A 19001-nucleotide genomic window follows, 5' to 3' on the forward strand; every position below is an offset into this window, starting at 1 on the left:
AATATAAAAATAAAAGGCAGGAATTGATAGAAAAATACTCTAAGGATATATACTAAATGCTAATAGTAGTTATGTCCTACGGCAGTATTAGAGGTAATCTCCATAGTTTATGTGTTATCATTTTCTTTGTGTTATCTAATCTTTTATAAATGTATCCCTGAATTTATTTAGAAAGAAATAAGGTGGGTTTTTTTTCCCAGCTATAATATAACAGATAAAAGTGATATATAAGCAGATCTACTTCCAACAACATAGTACAACATCAAAACTAAGCTTACTAATGTCATGCATACTAATAAACATTAAAGCCAAAAGAAATAAAGGAAAATACAATATATTAAAATTAAGAAAAAGTACATAATTTATACTCATTCAGAATCAAATATTTAGTGAGGTCAGGAATGAAAAGCTCATTTATACTAGTTACAAAAACAACAGATGGGTATATAGTTCTGGTAACATCATCATCATCATAATCAATTAATATTCTCTGGCCACTTTTCTAGGAATCCAAATCTATTTCTCAGAAATAGGGCACATCTGGAAGTAAAATTTGCTTCTTCAGGGTTCAAAGGGACTACCTGGGAAATTCCAGTTTCAGAATATTACACAGTATCTAGTCTCTGAAAGAGTTTATGTAGTTTCCAGGAACAGCCCAGCATATTAAATAGTGTCCACTGAAAACAACTGGATTAAAGAATAATCCCTGAACAACTGTACTGGGAATAGCATTGCTCAAATGATGTATTATCAGAAAACTGCTGCAGGCGTGCCCTACAGCTGATGAGACTTCTATCCTAAAACACCACTGTCCTCAAGTAGAACACTTGACTAGGTACAAAAGAAAATTTAAGATATGTCAACTGAGATTCAAAGTAAATAATGTGCAAGGGGAAAAAAAAACTAGTTAAACCACATCTAAGAGAAACTTTAAATTACAAAAGGCTTTGAAATTATCCATTCAAAAATTAGTTTCAAAAAAAATTAGTTTCATTTTGAAATTGCCCATGCATATATAAATAAGTTTTTTGGCCTTTAATGTAAATCTTCTAATTAGTCCTTTCTTTCTTTCTTTTTTTTTTTTTTTTTTTTTAAGATTTTATTTATTCATGAAAGACACAGAAAGAGAGAGAGAGAGGCCGAGACACAGGCAGAGGGAGAAGCAATCTCCATGCAGGGAGCCTGACATGGGACTCGATCCCAGGACTCCAGGATCATGCCCTGGGCCGAAGGCAGGCACTAAACCACTGAGCCACCCAGGGATTCCCTAATTAGTCCTTTCTTTAAAGATTTTATTTTAGAGAGAGAGAGAAAGAAAGAGAGCATGAGCAGGGGGAGGGAGGGAGAAAAAAATCTCAAGCCAACTCCATGTTTAGGGTGAAGCCTGGCACTGAGCTTGATCCTACCACCTGAAGATCATGACCTGAGAATTGAAACCAATGAGCCACCCAGGTGCCCTTTTTTTTTTTTTTTTTTTTTTTTACAGTAGTTCTTTAGTTTAAATTACATTGAGATTTAATTAAATCACCTTGGCTGTATAAGTGATGTGATTCATTCCCAAAGAATAATATCTAGAATATATTTTTCAAAAGAAAATGAAGGCTTCCACATTTGCTATGGTAACTATGCAATGAACATATTAGTTAGGACAATAAGGACTGGAGTCAATAGTCTTGAGGTCCAATCCTATATTTGCCAATTATCTAATATCTCTGTGCATTAGGTCCCTATCGGTAAAATAGGTTTAATTTATCATTTCAATACCTACTTATAGGCATACTATCAGGATTAAGTGAGTTATGCATGTAAAAGCATTTAGAAAAATGCTATGTAACATAACAACTACCCAATAAATATGTATTGTTATTATTTTGGCTGTAGTATGTATTCATGGCAGCCTAATAAGTCTTGTTTTAGTACCATCCTGAATGACCTTCCCTAGAGCAGGTTCAGTGCCTTGTATCAACTAACATGGGGCCTTTGAAGAAGCAGTTTTCTCCCATTAGCGCTTTCCTCTTGTTTCCAATGAAGCCAAACTCATGCTTTTCAAATGTATATGTCAGTAAGCTAGAGAGATAGGAATGTGAGGAATGATAGATTCAAGATCAAAATAACCTCCCTACACTGGAATGCCAAACTATAAGAACTATGACCAAATGTGAATAAGTATGACATCTCACACTTGAGATCCTAAGTCAAATGCATAAACATAAGATAATGGAAACCTAGTTCTAGAAGTTTAGATACAACTGGATATTCCAATCATGCTCTTCTAAAAGCAAGCCTATTTTTGTCAATGTGAAAATTATGATTCCAGGGAAAACAGAAAATCAAATTGACATAAGTTTGGGGGAAAGCAGAAGTTTAAATTCCCTTCCAAATTCTTGATTAAAAAAATAAAAAGGAGGACAGGGACACCTGGGTGGCTCAGTGGTTGAGCATCTGCCTTGAACTCAGGTTGTGATCCCTGGGGTCCTGGGATTGAGTCTCACATCAGGCTTACCTCAGGGAGCCTGCTTCTGCCTCTGCCTAAGTCTCTGCCTCTCTCTCTGTGTCTCTTATGAATAAATAAAATAAATCTTGAAAAAAAGGACAATCTATGTTCCCTCTCAACACATCTTTATACATGTATATAAAATTAGTAATATCTTACACTGTGAGGTATTAATGTCAAAGTATTAGGTCTTAGGTATTATACCTAGGTATTAGGTATAAAGTGTGAAGAAATCCCAGGGCTAAACCCTAAAGAGCTCCACTATTTAGGATTGAAGAAAGAGTAACTGACAAAGGACCCTAGATGAAACTGTCAAATTAGCGGGAAAACAATGGTACAGTGACATGTCACAGAAGCTCAGGGAAAACAATGTTTCAAGGAAAAAGTGGTTAACTGTATTGAATGCCACCAAGAGATCAACTAAAATGAGGACAGGAAAGGGCCTTCGGACTTAACACAGTGACAGACATTAATGGTAGTAAGTCAGTGGTGTGTGGGGTCCTGGTAGAGTGGGATAAGGAGGAAGTGAGATCCAAGGAGTGGTAGCCTATGTAGATGACTAAACAATTTAAGAGGTTTGGTTGTAAGGGGAGCAGAAACATTTTTGGAGGAGCTTATAGGGTAGAGAAAGGGTTTTTCCCCCACAAAAGAGTCCAGAATACTTTTACCAGCAGGTAAAGAGATCTGTTAAAGAAGAGTTAGGGAATAACCAGATCTCCATGACTCCTAAATATACAGAAATAGGATTGATCATATTGGACAGGAGGGCAAAGGAGGATCCATCCACATGGCTTCCAGAAGCAAAGATTTGTCAGAATAGTATGGGATTTTTGGCTTTCCATTGTATGTACACTCAGTGCCTGTTGTTTAGGTTATGTTATTAGAGCTCCTTAAGAACAAAAGTACAGCAATATAGCTGAGGGAGGCAAAGTGTGTGGATTTAACCTGCTATATGAGATAAAATACAGTACTTCTCTGATCCATAGTACTTCATATGAGAATATTCTTAGTGTTTTTTTTAACCTTTTTAAAATAATAGATGGCATTTATTTAAACCCTATCATGTACCAGGTACGATAACAGTGCTTTACATATATTAATTTGAATCCTCACAGCAATTGTATGTTATAAAAAGGAGTGTGGGATCCAAGCCAACAGTAATTTTCCTTCTATATTCTTAGCCACTTAGTGCAAAATATCAAAAGAAGAAAGATCTCAGCATTTTAAATTACCTAAGTCAAGTCGTAAAGTACATTGACGATAATTTCAGACAAATGTTTGCAACTGGTTTATTCATCATATTTATTAAATGCCTGTTATTCTGGAGTGTGTTCAGGTGCTGGGGATTGGAGTGCCTGGGTGGCTAAGTCAGTTAAGTGTCTGCCTTCAGCTCAGGTTACGATCCCGGGGATTGGTCCTGAGATTGAGCCCCATGTCATTGGGCTCCCTGCTCAGCGAGGGGTCTGCTTCAACCTGTGTCCCTGCTCCTGCTGTGTCTCTTGTTCACTTTCTCTCAAATAAATTTAAAAAAAATTCTTTATAAAAAAAGGTACTGGGGGTTAATTCATAGTTAAAAAATTATAAAATCCATGTTCTGTAACTGACATTTTGAAAATATTGCATCCACTTAGGGCAATGGTACCAAAAAAAGAACAAAAATTAAACCAAAACAAACAAAAAAACCATCGCACTTCATCAATGAATAGAACTGTACTTGATACTGATATCAAAAAAGACAAAGTTCCCCCAAAATTGATTTGAAATAACACATTTTAAAGAATTTACCAAGACTGTGTGATAACATTGCACAAACTTAAACAATAAAATGTGATCATCTTACAAATTAAGGTCATAGAAAAGTTAAAATCCAAACCCTAGAACATGGACAAATCCATGTTAGGCATTTATTGTTACCCAAAAAAAGAAGGTATTCTTTACTATTTTGCTATTTTCCCCATAATATTTTTCATTTTGAATACTTACAAAAAGATAAAGTCCCTGAGATGAAAACATAGAGGTGAGGCAAAAAGAATTAACGAGGAAGATTTGAAATTATTACAAAGTGGATTACAAATGAATTCACTAGAAATTTCAGTTTAAAAAAATCCACCTTTATTACCTTCCTCAACACACACACACACACACACACACACACACACACACATAATTTTAAATTTTGAAATCCTGAGTACTCCTAAGTTTCTATTACAATATAAACTGCTAGGTAGGGAGATCAAGGAGGATGAGTATATTTGGATACATTAGCCGGAGATAGTTGAAGTTTTGAATTTTGAAATTAGATAGACTTCATTCAAATTCAGGCTCTGTGACATCCCTGACATGTAAACTTTCCAAACAATTTTCCAAGCCTTTTACTCCCAAATAGCCAGAAGAATGTTGGAAAATAAAACCAAAGCTGGGGGCATCACAATGCCTGACTTTAAGCTGTATGACAAAGCTGTGATCATCAAGACATGGTACTGGCATGAAAACAGACACATAGATCAAGGAACAGAATAAAGAGCCCAAAAATGGACCCTCAACTCTATGATCAACTAATCTTTGACAACGCAGGAAAGAATATCCAACGGAAAAAAAAGTCTCTTCAACAAATAGTGTTGGGAAAATTGGACAGCCATATGCAGAAGAATGAAACTGGACCATTCTCATACTACATACAAAGATAAACTCAAAATGATTGAAAGATCATAATGTGAGACCGGAATCCATCAAAATCCTAGAGGAGAACACAGGCAGCAACCTCTGTGACCTCAACCACAGCAACTTCTTGCAAGATACATCTATAAAGGCAAAGGAAACAAAAGAAGTAATTGAACTATTGGGACTTCATCAAGATAAAAAGCTTCTGCATAACAAAGGAAACAATCAACAAAACTAAAAGGCAACCTACCAAATGGGAGAAGATATTTGCAAATAATATATCAAATAAGGGGCTAATATCCAAGATCTATAAATAACTTATCAAACTCAGAAACCAAACTATCCAGTCAAGAAATAAGCAGAAGACATGAGTAGACATTTCTCCAAAGAAGACCTACACATGGCTTACAAGCACATGAAAAAATGTGCCACATCACTTGTCCTCAGGGAAATACAAATCAAAACCACAATGAAATACCATTTTACGTTGGTGAGAATGGCTAAAATTAATAAGACAAACAACAAATGTTGGCGAGTATGTTGAGAAAGGAATGCAACCTGGTACAGCCACTCTGGAAAACAGTGTGGAGATTCCTCAAGAAGTTAAAAATAGAGCTACCCTATGACCCAGCAATTGCACTATAGGGTCTTTACCCCAAAGATACTGATGTAGTGAAATTCCGGGACACCTGCACCCCAATGTTCATAGTAGCAATGTCCACAATAGCCAAACTGTGGAAGGAGCCACAATGTCCATCAACAGATGAATGGATAATGAAGATGTGATTATATATAATGCAATGCAATATTACTCAGTCATCAAAAAGGATGAATACCAGGCATCCCAGGTGGATCAGTGGTTTAGCACCGCATTCAGCCTGGGGCCTGATCCAAGAGACCCGGGATCGAGTACCACGTCGGGCTTCCTGCATGGAGCCTGCTTCTCCCTCTGCCTGTTGTCTCTGCCTCACTCTCTCTCCTTTCTGTGTATTCTCATAAATAAATAAATAAAAATATATATATATACATATATTTTTTAAAAGCATGAATACTTACCATTTACATCAATGTGGTTGGAACTGGAGGGTATTGTGCTGAGTGAAGTAAGTTAATCGGAGAAAAACAATTATATGGTTTCACTCATATGTGGAATATAGGAAATAGTGAAAGAGATCATAAGGGAGGGGGTGGAATTGAGAGGCGAAAAATTAATGAGGAAGACAAACCAGGAGAGACTCCTAACTATGGGAAACAAACAAAGGGTTGCAGAAGGGGAGGTGAGTGGGGGAACAGAGTAACTGGGTGAAGGGCATTAAGGAGGGCACGTGATGTGATGAGCACTGAGTATTATACTATATGTTGGCAAATTGAATTTAAATTAAAAAAATTTTCCAAGTCTTTTAAATATGGGAGTAGTAGCAATATTTATCCTTACAGTGTTATAAGGATTATGTGGGTTAATGAAAATGAGTTTAAAAAAGGTTTTGGCACATAGTAAGCACTTATTTAGATCACTGTTACTATTACTACTCTTTTATTTAACTTAATGTCAAATTAGTGTTGTTTTAATGCAACTCAAAACTTATCATTTTGAAAGATAGGCATTTTTCAGATTGCCTAAATTGTGTATACACACACACTCACTCACACACACAGACACGTACACACACAATTTGGGTCATCACATTAATTCTTTATTATATGTAAGAAGCATATGAATTCCAGTGAGTTACCATAAACTTTACTCCCTCTGAGCATTTTTCTAGGGGAATTATTACCTTTTATGAGAAAAAGAGTCCCCATGTGGCATATTATTCCAGATTCTGATTGAAAAACAATTGCTAAATTTGAGCATGTATATGTAGCTTGAGGTAGTGATTATGAGTGGAGAGGCAACTTCTGGTTTCATAAAAAAGTGCCCCATTATTTTGTTTCCATTTTTAAATTGTACCAGGAAAGTCAGGGGCCATTAAGGAAATGTATATGACATAAACTGTACTCTGTAAAAAATATAATATATTATTCACTGTTTAATATTTATTGAGACCATTTTATCAGTTCAAGGACTACTACACTCCATTTTCTGTTTCACTTTGTGCATTCTTCTTTTTCAGAGAAATCGGATGTAAGCTACCAGGAAACACTATTTTTACAGCTTGTTAGAGAGATTAGATGGAAATGATGTTTTGTGTTTCCCTACTTCCATATTTGACCTATAGAGTAATTCCTGATTAGAGACCAAGAGTCCACTGGAAACTCTCCTTGTGGGGAGCAAATTAGAGTGGAAAGAATGAGAAAATAGGAGCCCAAATAAGAATTTGTTTTCCATTTTTAGCCAATAGCCAATTGAGTGAGCATACCTAGCTTATTTCTTTGTCTTCATTCCATCTCCTGTTAAATTAGGAGGTCTGAGTTATTTTGAGTACAATCTATAATATTAAGAAATTAAAATGGTATGTATTTAGAAATTCTAAAACAAAAAAGCTTATGATACCAAAATCACTTAGTAACCGAACTAGCTCATTCTCTATCAGTTTGTCATGGGTTATGGGATGCCTGGGTGGCTCAGTAGTTGAGTGCCTGCCTTCAGCCCAGGGCATGATCCTGGAGTCCTGGGATCAAGCCCCACATTAGGCTCCCTGCATGGAGCCTGCTTCTCCCTCTGCCTGTGTCTCTGCCTCTCTCTGTGTATATCTTTCATGAATAAGTAAATATTTTTAAAAATGTGTCATGAGTTAAACCAAATGTTTTTTATCCAGATTTTGGAATAATTAACAATTTTCAACTAATATTGACTACAATTTTCATGGTTTTTCAGAACAGCACCAGAATGTAGTTAATAGTGAATGATATGATATGATATGATAAAATAATTATATATCTTCCCCCTTTCATTGAGCAAACACAACTCAAGACCTTTAAGATGTGGCTAAAGGATCTGTTGACAACTGAGTCTAAGTTTGGAAATAAGAATCACATGCATTACCTTTAGCACAGATACACAGAACAGCAGTCTTATGCTTTAACTCTCAGCCCTTTATCTTTGCCTATAACTTTTCTCATAAGTCTTGTAAACACATGTAAGCTTTAGGACATTATTTGGATCACTTTAAAAATGTAGGCTCTTCTGGAAACAAATACTTAATCTTTAAGTAGTTATTTAGAATTGAGTACGAATGATTTTTGAATTTTTTGATTTTTCCAGAGTGGGGGTAAACAAAACTAAACCTTGTCTAGTTTTCTCCATTTTACCATGAGCCAGTTCTGATAAGAAAAAATGTAAAACTCAAAGGCATTCTATGCATTAATTGTTGCTGAAAATTCAAGAAAGAAACAATTAAATCAAGAAGTCAGATTAAGTTGCATACTTTATACAATTTTTATTTGTCAATTATACATCAATAAAGCTGAATAAAAGGAAAGAAGTAAGATTGAACAAATCATCATCTTCTCATAAAATGACCAAAAATTTTTTTTCAAAAAAGAAAAAAATCAAGAAATATGAAAGAACACAAGAAGGTCTGCAGAATTCCTAAAGAAAGTATATTAAGTCAGTAGAAGCAGGGAGATAATAGGCAGAAAGAAATTACTAGTAATGATAATCAGGAAGAAAAATATTACTGATGTGGGAGTGGTTTGCGAGAAGCTCAGAACTAAGACAACACAGATAAAAACTGTCCTGAGGTAGTTATTAGGAGTAAGTAATATGGTCACCAACAAAAGTGTCTGGGCCCTATTGCTCCCTACACCTTCTTCCCCTTTCCTGAGCAATGATCATGAAGACCATTGCTTAGGCCTCTGAGAAAGCAGGAAATGAGTCTCCCTCAGCAAGAAAATGAGAAAGGCCAATTAGCTACATCAGGGAGCTAGCACACCTCAATTAGCCCTCACACAATATTTTGACACTTTACCTGCAGTCACCTATGTCCTAGTGCTATAAACTGAATGACCTAATGGCTAGGATTAAAAAGATAATAATAAAAAAAGATGGCTAATGATCAAAATTCCATAAGCATTTGACCAAAAACTGTGCCAGAAACAAGACTCACTGAATTCAAAAAACATATCAAACTCAATGATCCATATGACCCATCTCAATAAAATTAGTCAGCATAACTAATAATGATAAGGATATTAGAGGATATTGCATATACATGGAAAGGAAGAATCTGAGGATACCAGAAATTTAAAAAAAAAAATGTTTGTCAAAACAATAGGTGGCCTAAAAAGTAAAATGTACTCAATTGAAATGATTATGTTAGTTGAATATTAACAAAAACATTCTTCTATTAAACTATTTAAAAGACCTGAGTATAGAATGTGTCAGAGTATTAGAGACATGAAGTAAATTCCGAAAAAATTAGAAATTGTCAAGGGGTAGTGTGAGTAGAAAGTATAAATAATTGGAGAAATGATAGAAGACAGTTTTTAAGAAATACAGGCAATTTGAGTTTCCAGGTTAATAGGTACAAATAAATACCCTAAATGTATGATATAATGTAACACAGATCTACACATCCTGTCAGGAGAATGTTTGGAAGATTACACAAGAACCTATCAATGATAGTACCTCTGGGAAAATTAATAGAATTAGAAGGAAATAGGAGGAAGGAAGAGTTTCTCCTGATTACTTTGCATGTATTGCTTGAATCTTTTATAATTAAAATACCTACATGTAGTGCTTGGGTTTAATCAGAAACATAATTTAAGGAAATGAATTAATACTACTTATAGTTGATGAATAACACTTTAAATGCCAAAACAGAAACTTTAAAATAATTATACTTTAAGTTAATGGTATTTATATTAAATAAAATAATTTAATAATTTTAGAAACAGAATAAAATAATATGAAATCGCCAACAATTTATTATTAAAAAAAGACAATTTAATATGTAAATTCATTGTCAACTATATGAAGTCCTACAACTAGAAGAACTTTCAAAATTAGAGGAAGTCTGAGAACTTCTTGCTTACAGTAAATGCTTATAACGCTAAGCCAAAATTGGACTTCCAGAAACTCACAAGAATAGGAAATGCAAAAACCATTGTCTTTCAAAGATACATTGGAAATATTCAAATGAGGTGAATGTTAGCATTTTAGTTAAAAGGGGTACTACCGGATGATATTAATTTTTCCAGGATAATAACCTAATTGCTACAAAATACTTTTCTTTTATATAATAACAAAAAATAGAAATTCTTAGATGACTGCTTTACTAGTGGTGAGCAGTCAAGGTAAACACTATTGAACTCTCCAACTATTATACCTGTGTCCTGTAAAGCCAGATGAATGATGAAACCAAAGTATTTGGGTCTGACACCTAGTGGAGCAACACATCTAGAATATAGACTCAATCTTTTACCATTCAGGGTGGTGGCCTACAAGAGAAGTGGAAGGAGAAGTAGAAAGGAAAGGCAAGGACAAATGGACAAGGAAGGAAGGAAAGCTAACCAAGAGCAACTGAGAGCAATGGATTCAGTGTAACTGAGTAACAGAAAAACTGAAGGAAGCTTAGGGAAGAGTAGGAGGTTACCATCCATACCCAAGAGAAGGCTTAAATTTGCACTTTTGACTACTAATCGCTGTTTAATCTCTGCACACATACGTAAGGAGACTAATCAATTTTTATTAGAAAACAAAGCAGAAAGTCCAACAGCTCTTGAAAAGAAAAAGGCTATTTAATCACTAGGTAATTTGATAATTTCTTTAATTCCAATGTAAAGAGACAAATTCTAAATCATTCCTTCACATTCATGAAAAGTCTTCAAATTTCTTATGGAAACCATACTTTAGTTATTTAAGAAAAAAAACACAACACTATATTTGAAAAAAAAAAAAAAGGTAGCTGAACTTTGTACTCAAATTGAATTGAAATAGTACATAAAAGGCCTATTTTGTATAGAATTAGACTTATTTTGCATAAAATTATGTTGAAGGCCTAATTAGTAGTTCTGAGGGAAATGATAATGATTTGGATAGTATCCATAGAGACTGACAGAGACAACTAATAAAGCAGTATCTCTCCCAGCCATATGTAGAATATGTGGTAATATCATTTCATGTGTTAAACAATCCTCAAATCACTTTACATATATTAACTTATTTATTCCCCACAACAACCTCGTGAAGCAGTCACTATGATTATCCTCATTTCCAAGTAAAAATAATTGAGGCACATAGAACCTAGTTAAAATTGGTGTCTAAAAAAAAAAAAATGGTGTCTAAAAAGCAATACCATGCTTTTTGATATTACACAGCTATATCTTCTGTACAGTGAAGATGTAGTGTCTGTATTCTAATTATAAACTGAGCTATTAACTATGGCATATTTTGTCTCATGCATCATAAAAACATATAACCCTATTTACATGTACTGTTTACACTATAAGCCACCAAGGAGAATGTTTACTGAGGTAGAAAGGGCTAATACTCTGAGAAGGACAGATGAACAAAGTGTGCCTTTCCCTGAACCAAGTAGATGGAGGATGGATGCCTCTGATACAAACAGATTATTAGTAAGACAAATGTTGAGTGCAACAAGATTAGGCTGAAATTAGGATCAAAACTTTGACGTGTTGAACAGAAGATTTGAGTTGACATTTTAAAAAAATGCATCCTAAATTCAAATAGTTGCAAAAGATATAATTTCCAGCATACTTTAATTCTGAAAATTTTAAGTACATGATTAACTTACTCATTTAAATATATCCAGTAAAATTTAAATACCATATAAAATTTATAATTCTAAAAAGGTTTTTGGTAACAGCCAGAAATTGTGCATTACTCTTTTCTCTTTAAATCCATTTTCATTCTCACAGATTATTTTTATGTAATGTACTTATGCTTAAAAACTTTTTATTGATCACTTAATCATATTTTTTCAGATGATGCTCTAAATATAAATCAAAATGTATTATTCTTATTTTATGCTACCTTAATTCTCCAAGAGTTTAAAATTTTGTCAGTTGAATTTTCATAACAATTATTATTAGAACTCAAGTTTTAAAAACATAAATATATTTTTAAATGTGTAAGTAATTAATAATTCTAAAGTCAATTTTCATTGGAAATACATCTCTTAATAAAATGGATGGAGCTGATTTACCTATTTAGTTTTTGACTGGGACATATCACCATGGTTATTACTGCTAGAATGAGATGAAATTAAACATCAATTTCATTCCCACATTTTATTTTAATAGATGCAATCTCTAAAAACCTTACTCGCATAAATAAGTATATGAAAATGGAAAGTTTGGTCATAGCCATGTCAATTTAAAAAAAAAAAAGTCCTTCTGAATTATCTATTACAAATTTCATAGTCAGGGCACCTAGGTTGCCCTGGGGCTCAGTTGGTTGAGTGTCCAACTCTTAGTTTTGGCTCAAGTCATGATCTCGTGGGTCATGAGATTCAGCCCACACTGGCTCTATGCTCAACAGGGAGTCTGCTTAAAGCTTCTCTCCCTCCCACTTTCCTTCCACTCACATTTTTCTTTTCTCTCTTTTTCTCTCTCTCAAATAATAAATAATCTTTAAAAGAAATTTCATAGCCATTTATCATTCAAACCAATCATTGTTAATAATCTGACGGGTTCCCCTTTAGAGCAGAGTAGAAGGTATCTGGCTTGCACAAGTACTTTCACCAAGTTAGCTGAGCCACACACTCTCTCAACCCTGATGACATTTCAGACCCTTCCTTAATGGCTGCCCCAGTGCTTTTAATCCTTGGATACCACACATGGAAAGACACAGATGGAGAGAAATGTGCTTCCTCTTTTATAGAAGGGGAGGCAGGAAAGACAAGGAAAACCTCTTTTATCTCAGACATGTTCACAGAAAGATCAATTTTAGGAACAACAAATACAATTAGAATCTGGAAATTATTTTTCCCAACAGCACCCAAGAAGTCTTTGTTCACTTTCAGGATAGATGTTCTCCGGTTTAGAGACCACTGATCTAACATGCAAAGGTTCATTCAGATAGGAGTGTACTGATGATGTTTATGTGTAATGTGTATATGTCTGTGGGTTTGCAAGGCATCTCGCCAATCAGCTCAGTGTCCTCATTTGCAAAAAAAAAAAACAAAAAACAAAAAACAAAAAACAAATAGTTGTCTACAGAGCTCTGATGAGAAGTAGAGATAATGTATGTCAAGAGCCTGGCATCCTGCTGGATAGAAGCCAGACATTCAATAAATGGTAATTTTATCAATTTTCCTATGGCATTTTGTACCTACCTGGAATCCTCTTCTGGATCATCTCAGGCTTGGCCCCTTATTGTCACTCAGTTCTGAACTTAAATTATCTTCCTGAGGCCTTCCTGAACACTTAATCTGAAATGGCCTCCAATCTCTTGCTATCTCATTACCCTGTTTTCTTTCCATCACAGCTGTTAATGCAACCCCATATTGTCTTAGGTTTTGTCTTTTTTGTTAGCTTACTGTTTGTTTTCACCTACTGATTTAAGCTCTGTGAACACAGGATATTATCTATACCCCCAGTGCCTTGAGCAGGGTCTGACACAAACTATGTTTGCTGTGAATGATTATTTACTGAATTAATGAGTGAATCTATTAGTTTACTAGGAATGTCATAACAAGGTACCACAGACTCAGTGGCTTAGACAACAGAAATTTATTTTCTCACACTTCTGGAATTTAAAAGTCCAAGATCAAGTGTGTCAACAGGGTTGATTTCTTCTGAGGGCTCTGCCATGGAATTGAAGATAGCTGCCTTCCCTGTGTGTCCTCACATGGTTGTAGTTGTCCCTTGGTGTCACAATGCTTTTGTCCTAACGTTCTCTCCTTCTAAGGATCAGTTCCCCTCCCACGTGACCTTTAATTACCTCCTTGAAAGTCCTCTCTCCAAACATAGTCACAATCTGAATATGGGGGTGGGAGGTAGGGGTTAAGACTTCAACAGGGCTAGGTGTACCCCTCTACTGAATCTGGAGTAGGGGGTACACGTAGCCCATAACAGTGAGTGAATACTCTGAGTTTCAGATTCCAATCTAAAGTAGCCAAACCATTAGCCCTGATGAGTAAATTCCAGAACCTCTACTCACCAAGTGAAAAGTGGTATCTGGCAAAAACCTAACCAGGAAAGTACAGCCTCCAAAGTGCAGGTTAAGAGCAAAGTGTCTTATGTGCATATAAAGTTCTGTGTACAAATGATTATAACTTTATTCATGATAGCTAAAAACTGAACACAACCCAAATGTCCATCTACTGGTGGATGGATTAATACACTGTAATCTATCTATTCAATGGAATACCACTCCTTAATAAAAAGGAACCGCTGGTATATGAAATAACATGGATGAAACTAGAAAGCAAGATGCAAAATGATAGAACCCAGAAAGACTCTATACTATAGAGATCCATATATATAACATTCTAGAAAATGCAAAAGTTTAGAGACGAAAAGGACATCAGATTTGTCAGGGGCTGAGGTGTGGAAAAAAAGATTAATTTCAAAGGAGTACAGATGAACTCTCTGGGGTAATGAAAAAGTTCTATGTCTTGATTGTGCTTGTGGTTCTATGAAGATCTGTATTTATCAAAGCCCGTCAACTACATGCTTAAGAGGATTTTTTTACTGTATGTAAACTTTATCTTAATGCAGCTAATTTCTCAAAAGTCAGACCATATTGAGAGTACTTGAAAATCTGGTTTCATCCCATAGCCTGCCATAGGATTTTTTGAAGATCTCTTTTTCACATGTATTTCAGAAAGAAAATATGTGCAAAAACAAATACACACATGTTTACTGTAAAACTAGGAAATAGAAATGTAGATTTCATTCTTAAAAGTTCTAGAGAGTGCTACAGGAGCAAAAAGTAGCATCAGTCTGAACCTGGGATTCTCCTTGACAGCCGCTGAGATAACGCCTCATGCATTTCCTCTTCTTTGAATCCCCAAATCCCAAAGCCTACCCTGAGCAGTCAGTGAGGATGCTGGAAGGATCCCTCTAAGCCATCATTACTCATCCCCATTCACTGGCACAGACTTAAAGATTTTATACACTTTTCTACACCATATCATTTTAAAATTTCCTATGAAAGCACTTCTCCCAAACAATAAAACATGCTAATGCTAGAGACAAAATGCCACTCAATAGAAATTAAAGCAATTTGAGGGTGTAGAATACTTACACCCCAATAGGACAAGGAAGAATTTGAGGGGAAAAAGGTTTTATCCTATAGAGGACACATGAAGAGGATAGTTGCATTTAATTCAAATGTTCTACAAAAGTTAACACTTTCAGCCTCAAAGAAGGGCCCCCAGTTTCCCGGCAAGTGACAGAAACGCTTTATCCTGAATCTTCTGCAGGATCTAAGACTTTTTTTTTTTTTTTTTTTAGGATCTAAGACTTCTGGATGTTGAGCCCATCGGGAGCTAGAGTTCTTTTGAAAGGAGGCACAGTGGGAAAGGGCTCTGAGATTTCCACACCCCCAGCGCAAACACACACGCAACCCTAATACCCCAAAGTTTCAGGTTGTGATTAATTAAAGATACCAGGTTTTCATAATCACTGACTGCTCTTTCTTTAGGGGCTGATTTGGTTTAATGATTCCTGACATTTCATCCAGCACACTCTGAGCTTTTTCACAGCAATAAAAAATAACAGCCTCTCTGCCTGACAGCAAGGAAGGTTTACTCAGCGCTGTCAAATAGATGAACAGTTATGGCTCTCCTCCGTACTAACTCACGGCACAATAGGTGGAACATCAAGAATAATTATATCAAATGGCCATGGAAACTGATTCACAGGATGTGCAGGTGAACGCCCGTTTCAAACTTGACACTCTCTTGTGTCTTATGCTGCTTCCAGCAGCAAAGGGGTTCTCGAAACTTCCCTCTGCCCCTCATTTGAGTGTGGAGAGCTGCCAGGAAATTTTCTTCTCAAAAGCCATGATCTAAGGGACCATCCCCACCCTGGGCTTTGAGGACCTTCCCCAGGAAGGGGCCCCTTCAGTGCCTTCATAGAGACAGCTATTAGGATAAGAACACTGCAGTGCGTGGAAGAGGCACCTGGTGATGTTTGGGGCCAGCATGGAGTCATTGAGATCAGCAGAAAGAAATGTGGGTAATGGCACAAGCAGCTACCCAGGGGAGTCTGAAGGGAACAAAAAAAAAAGGATTAATGATCTCTGAGACTTGTTCTTTTTCCACTCTTTTCCTGAAATGCCAAACCATGGAGCCAGTTATCCATCAAGAGAGTGAAATATATCAGTGGATGGATTCGGTTTGCTACAATGACAGCCAGCTCCACTTTTGAATACTCTTTGAAAACAATTTTTACTGTGCAATGCTGGAGAAAGCCAACAAATAATAAACCTGTCGCAGTACTCACCAAGTGCTCGTAAATACAAAAGTCTGCCATGCAGCTGCAAAGGGAAGCCATTCCCAGGCTTGAAAAATGGTCAGTGCTCAATCATTGCATCCGATGTCAGTTCTCATTTAGGGCTGCAATTTGGGGTGACTCTTATCTTCAGCACCCTTGGGGTGGAAGCCCCCTGCTCCCGCTGGTCAGGAGTTTAGAGCGGAGGTACAGCCATCAGAAGGAGGCCTCATAGTCCCTGGAGCTCTATTTGTCCAACTGTGCTACAGTTACACAACAATAAGTTCATCTTTTTGCTTAATTCAAAAAAAAACCATACTGAATTGTGCTTATCGTGCATTTTTGCTGACAAAATTTCAGAGGCAATAAAAACCCAGTTAGTGAAAACTGTAGGCTATTAGGTTCTGCGCAGCACCCCTAGCACTGTGGCACCCCAGGTGGCCTGCTAGTGCTTCCTCCTTTGCCCTCCAAAAACAGTTCTTTTTATGCATCGTCCCTGGAACACTTTGTCTCTATCTGTCCAATTCTTACCTGCCTTCTCTGCTCCTCTTTAAAGTGATCAAACATGCCATTGACAAATAAAAACAAGAAAAAAATCCTCACACAAACCCTGCTATGCGAGAAATGAGAGCTCTCTTGGAAGGCAGGGTGCTGAGTGGACACTTTTCAACCACAGCTTGCTGCTTTAGTGGGATTCAGCTGAGACAAACTGTGACCAGATTCTTCAAAAGAAAGCCAGGAAGCTGCCTGCCATGTCCTTTGGAGGGTTCGCTGTGGACAGGCACAAGCTGCTGCAACTAAGGAAGTACTGTGTCTAGTCAAGATAAAGTTTCTAGGCGTTTGCAAAGTACCCATTTTCTGAGAGAAGCCAGGTCCACACATTTTCGTGTTAAAACTAATAAGTCACTGGGTTTAGAAGCAACAGCTACAAGCATACATCCCTCAGAAAAGGGTTATTCAGTAGGAGGAGGTTGCTTGTTAAGTGAGTTTTCTTTTTTTATATTAAACTTTCCTGTATCTGAACTACCTGGGACAGAGGTACACTCAGACCCTGCTGGTTCCTCCTTCTGTGAAGTTAATACGAGTCATCTCCAGTGCTCCCAGATATCATCACCTTCCAAAGCCTCATTTAGGGTTACTTTTGGAAGACCTCCCCACTCTCCTGAGCCCCTCTGGATGTTGTAGTGAGTTTCAGTACAAAGGTGAAGATTCATTATTATGATTAAACAGCTATATACAAAATAGCTATCTAGAGTTGAGAATTGACAAATCACTCCCAGGGAAGACAAGAAAGTATTCATGATTTCCCATCTAGTAACATAACAACAGAATTCCCAAACTTAAAGGGATTTCCCATGGCACAACAGGGTACTCCAATGATTGCTTGTCCTAATACACACAGTTGGGCCATTTTCGGTGAATGGTTTAGCAAATGAATATTGAGTTCCAGCAAATGAAAAACAACAGCAACAAAATGTACTACTCTAAAAATAGTTGCTTTACCCAGACCTTCCCTGGAAATACCAGTTTACACGCTCACTACTAGGATATTTTATTAGAAAATATGTAAAATAGATGGGGTGCCTGGATGGCATCATTGGTTGAGCATCTGACTCTTGGTTTTGGCTCAGGTCGTGATCTTGGGGTCATGGGATCGAGCCCCGCATCAGGCTCTGCACACTCACAGCACAGATTCTCCTTGAAATTCTCTCTCCCTCTGCCCCTACTCTCCATTCTCTCTCTCTCCCAAATAGATATATGTAAAATATATTTTAAAAATATATGTAAAATAAAAATAAATAAATAAAAAATAAAAAATAAATAAATAAAAAAAAATATGTAAAATAGAGCTATATATTATACTCAAACCGTTCATTTTTCCCAATCACTACAACCAAAATAACTTAATCAACAAATATTTATTGACAGATTATGTCCATTGCTGAAGGCAAAAGATAGTTAAAATCATGCTTGAATTTTCTCACATCTAATTAATTTAAAACCCTGCCAATTCTACCTTCAAAAATAGACTCCATCTTTCGGTAGGAGGAGTACCACAGAATTTGTAGCCAAATTCATTGCACTGCAATGCTCCTGCTTACTTGCACACCCACTTCCTTAGGTCTTTGAGGTCAAATGTCACCTCTTCAGAGAGGCCAGTTCTGTACCCAAGTCACTTTCTATTTGCTTAATACCATCTTTTCTTACAATTATACATTATGTATATTTACTTGCTCATTCGCTAATTTCCTCTTTCCCTTCTACTAGATAGATGTGTGTTCAATGTTCACTCTTCTCTCATCATTTTCTGGAGTAAGTCCAGACACAGAGTGGGCATTAACTATTTTCTGAATGAATGAATGAATGAACCAATGAACAAGTGCTCACAGAGCAATCCACAACAACAGCAGTAATTATCAAAATTCACTAAAATCTAGGTATCCTCTCAATAAACTCAGGAATTTCTTGACATTCAGAAGTAAGATATACATGTTCATGT

The 19001-nt window shown here is 36.2% G+C and overlaps 1 long non-coding RNA gene across 1 annotated transcript in view; it reads right to left on the minus strand.

Moving 5' to 3' along the window:
* Positions 1–19001, minus strand: part of LOC140605490 (uncharacterized) — a 216019-nt gene that overhangs the window by 57248 nt on the left and 139770 nt on the right. The window lies entirely within an intron of this gene.

Source organism: Canis lupus, chromosome 15 (genome assembly GCF_048164855.1).
Source record: "Canis lupus baileyi chromosome 15, mCanLup2.hap1, whole genome shotgun sequence".
Taxonomy (NCBI): Eukaryota; Metazoa; Chordata; class Mammalia; order Carnivora; family Canidae; genus Canis; species Canis lupus.